Source organism: Aethalodelphis obliquidens, unplaced genomic scaffold (genome assembly GCF_003676395.1).
Source record: "Aethalodelphis obliquidens isolate GAN/ISIS:26980383/991018 unplaced genomic scaffold, ASM367639v1 scaffold3, whole genome shotgun sequence".
Classification (NCBI taxonomy): domain Eukaryota; kingdom Metazoa; phylum Chordata; class Mammalia; order Artiodactyla; family Delphinidae; genus Aethalodelphis; species Aethalodelphis obliquidens.
This window is the reverse complement of record NW_020837947.1, coordinates 22,489,514-22,494,056: the sequence shown is the minus strand read 5'-3', so window position 1 is coordinate 22,494,056 and position 4,543 is coordinate 22,489,514. Positions and strand designations below refer to the sequence as shown.

Sequence of the window (4,543 nt, the reverse complement as noted above, 5' to 3'; positions counted from 1 at the left end):
AAGAAATATCACACAAAATTTCAAAAGACAAACTATAAAACAAAACAAAAATGGTTAGTGTGATACATCAAAATTAACAACTTCTCTTCAATTAAGGACACCAAAATCAAAATTAACATACATGGAAGACTGTGAAAACATTATTGTTTGGTCCAAGTCAGAAAGGGAATATTTAGGATATAAAAGGAACCTCTGCAAATCATCAACAAAAATTCTGCAACCTAGATAGAAAAATGAGAAAGGACCTGAATCTGAAGAAAAGGAAGAAAATACTTGAGAAAAATTTTTAAATGAATAAAACAGAAACCAGAGATACAATAAGTAGGATCAACAAACTCAAAAGTTGTTCCTTGGAAAGAAAACTGAAAATATTGAGAAAACTCTGAAAAATTAAGAAAATGTAACAGGCGGCACAATAACAATATTAGAATTTAAAAACAATAATTACTAATACTATAGTTATTACAAATTATTAGAGGCTATGAACACTGTGGGCAAATTATTTAACACTGATATTAAATGAATTCTATGAAATAACAGAATTTCTAAGAGTCGAATCTAGAAGGAAAAAACCCTGAGTAGCCCTTTAACAACATACAAAAATAAATAAATGTTTTAAAATCTTCTGATACGGATCAACAGCAATCTTAGATGGTTCTATGTGCAAATTTTATTAAACCCTAAAGGAAAAAATAATTCCATTATTTTAATTTTTTTCCAGACAATAAAGAAAGGAAATAGTCATCAGCTAATTTTGTAAGGTCAATATAACATTAGTACTAAAATCTGCTAGGTCAGTATGAGAAAAAAATTACTAGCCCCATCTTACTCATAAACAAGGATACAAAACCTAAACAAATATTTATTAACCAAACCCAGGAATATATAAAAAATATAATTTACCATCATCAAGGGGCGTTTACCCCAGGAATGTAAGATTGACTAAGTATTAGAAACAGTTAAAATAATTCACCTTATTGAAGGAAAATATCATATATTCATTTCAATAGAGGCAGAAAAATCAGTATTCCAAGAAGTACAACATAAGCTCATGGAAAAATTCTTAGCTAACTATGAACAGAAGGACATTTTCTTAAAACATTAAAAGATATTCACCAACAAATTACATCAGATATTATACAATGATAAAATTTATAATGATTTCCTTCAAGATCAAGAACAAAGCAAAGTAGCTCACTATCACCACTATTAAGTTATTTATGGAGCATATAAATGTCTACCTAGAAAACTCTAAAGAAACTACAGCTAACATAAAATTCAGTAAGTTTATTAAGATTGCAGATATCACACTCTATGAAAATCAATTACATTTTTACAAAGAGCAACAACATAAAATATAATTTCACAGTTATGTACCATTAATAGGATTTAAACTATAAAATGATCAGGAATAAATCCAACAAAAGTTGTTACAGAACTTTCAGTAAAAGGTTTATAGCATTATACTGAAAGATTTTAAAATAACTAAATAAATGTAGAGATGGATCATAAAGATGTAAATAGGGCTATGGAATAAATGTAATTCTAATGCAAATTTCAAAAGATATTTTATGGAAATTGACAACCTGATTCTAAATTGTACGGGAAAGAGCACAACCTAAAGCAGGGGTCCCCAACCCCCAGGCTGCTCCCCATTGCTCCTCATTGCTCGCGTTACCGCCTGAACCATTCCCCTGCCCCCACCCCTGACCGTGGAAAAACTGTCTTCCACGAAACTGGTCCCTGGTGCCAAACAGTTGGGGACCACTGACCTAAAGAACAGCATAGCCTTATTGACAATTAGAACATAAAGAAGCCCCCAAAATATGTATGCACACACACAAAGCACATGGGCACACATACACACACATTTGAACTGCAAGAAAACAAATTTAATTTACTTTCTCACCATATATAAAAAATTAGAGATAGTTTAAAAATGTAAAAGGAAAAGCTGTAGAATTTTTAGGGGTCAATATAGGAGAAACTCTCAATAGGTCGGGAGGAATTTCTTCACAAGCTGATTCTAAATTGTATGGGAAAGAGCACGAACTAAAGCAGAGGTCATCAACCCCCCCCCACTGCGGACTGGTACCAGTCTGCGGCCTGTTAGTAACCGCATTCCCTGTAGGGAATGACTTCTTTCAAGTCATTTGTCTACAACTTTTGGGTCATGATTTCCATAATCTTCTTCCGGATTTGGGGGGCCTGTGGTCCTGAGATTAAGAGGTCTTATGAATCTGGTTGTTATATGTTCTTTTAGTAAAACCAACAGAGACAAGATGAATTAAATAACCATCAGTACTCTTGATCTCAATATAAACTTCAATCATGGTCTGCCATTTTTAGATCACAGAGCACATTTTGTCACTGGTAAGATTCATGTCATAGAAGTTGGTCAGGCAGTTTTTGCCCAGATTATCCTCAGTAATTAGCCTGAATTCTAGGTCCAGATTCATCATTCTGAAACTCAGCAAGGTTCACTTCAAAAACACTACTGTTGGGGCTTGCCTGGTGGCGCAGTGGTTGAGAGTCCGCCTGCCGATGCAGGGGACACGGGGTCGTGCCCCGGTCCGGGAGGATCCCACATGCCGCGGAGCGGCTGGTCCAGTGAGCCATGGCCACTGAACCTGTGTGTCCGGAGCCTGTGCTCCGCAACAGAAGAGGCCACAGCAGTGAGAGGCCCGTGTACAGCAAAAAAAAAAAAACAAAACCCACTACCCTTGAGGTAATCATATGCAATTTTGGTTCTTTGAGTCTAAAGTTTTTCGAACATTACTCACATTGAACATAGGTAATTAGTGCTTTTACATCATACCAGTATGTTTTAGAAAATGGATCAATTACTTTCTTCTTGGCTCCTTCTTTGCTGCCTTTTCTAAGATGCTTGTTCTTGCCAATGACCATGGTGCTGCTCTGAGAGACAAAGGTCTATACTATTTTATTTTGCAATTTATACAGGCAATGCAAAGTTCCTCAAACCCAATCCATAACCTCCGAAAAAGGAAACTACTTAGTTTTTTTAGAGCCCTCGTATACAATGGGTAAAGAACCATCATTCCATCCTTTCCTTGTAACTTCCAAAAAAAAAAATTTTAAGTGAAAAGCAATTTAGGACAGAAAGGATACTTGTTTTGAGGAAATGATAAAGATTATGGTAACATGTTGCTGTGGCCTGAATGTCTGTGTCCTCCTTGAAATTTGTATGTTGAACTCTTAGTACACAATGTGATGGTAGTAGGAGGTAAGGCCTTTATGAATTGCTGAGGTCATAAAGGAATAGCCCTTGCGAATGGGGTTAGTGCTCTTATAAAAAAGACGCCACAGAGTTAGCTCACCCCTTCTGATCTGGAAGAAGGTCTTCAGCCAACCGGGGTCCTAATCTCAGACTTCCAGCCTCTAAAACTATGACAAATAATGTATGTGGTATTTTGTTATAGCAGCCTGAAATAAGACACACGGCTTATTGATTTTAAGATTTAACGTCATTTGAAAGGTTCTGAGATGATTTTTCAATATAGATTCATGGGTAAATATTTATTTCCACCCTCCTAATATCAAATAAAAACTAATCTGGTTCTTTACACTTAAATCATAATTGTTATATTTTTTCTAGTTTCATTAGCTTAATATGTACTTTAGAGCCGCTCTTCAATTTTGCCTTCTCCAATTATTAGCATAAGGATTTTTTAAGCATATAAGTATCCCATGAAGTGTAAGAATAATTTAAACAGTGAAATGTTATCACTTATATTAGAGTTATCATTGCCAGTCATTCTAATACAATAATTACGTCTAATAAATTGGTTACAACTTGGAAAGCATCCTGCATGAATCAATATAATCTGCCAGCTTCTTAGTTGTCATAGAAACTGATTATAGCAAGGATGTTTAATGCAACACACACTTTATGCATAAATGATTAAACTGCTAAAGTTTAAAAGTGAGCCTAATCAAAACCATGTTTACCACAACTTTCATTATCACTCTATATTTTATCTAATTCATCATTTCTTTTTAAACTTGAACCAAAACAGTATATACAATATAGAAATGAATAGATACAGGATATATTTTAGAGGTAATACTTGAAACAACTAAGCAGAGTTTTCTGGGCACATATACATGATCCAGTAAAGGAAATATTTTGTCATTCAAAGGTTTCATCCATAAACCATTAGAACAAAATTATATAAGTCATTATTTTACACAAAATGTACTTTATAAATTCCTTCTTTTCATGTGTTAGAATAAATAACACTGAAACATAAAAATATTATAACTCAAAGAAAGAAGCATCCTTATCTCAACACAGAATATTACTAAGCCTACTGTAAGCCTAAGATATTTTACATGAAAGAAAATCATTTATCATTCAGGAGAAAAGCTAAAAGAAGTGTGAGTACATTAAGAATATCCATGAAAGACAAATAATTATATATATAATTGTATATATACAAATATGAATATACATACATATATATGTATATATATATACATACACAGAGAGAGAGAGAGAGAATAGTAGTGTAATCCTGTACCC

At 33.7% G+C, this 4,543-nt stretch overlaps 1 pseudogene; it reads right to left on the bottom strand.

Annotated features, from left to right (window-relative positions):
• Positions 1–2,109: 2,109 nt before the first annotated feature.
• On the bottom strand, positions 2,110–2,907 carry LOC113606364 (40S ribosomal protein S3a-like; annotated as a pseudogene).
• Positions 2,908–4,543: the final 1,636 nt, after the last annotated feature.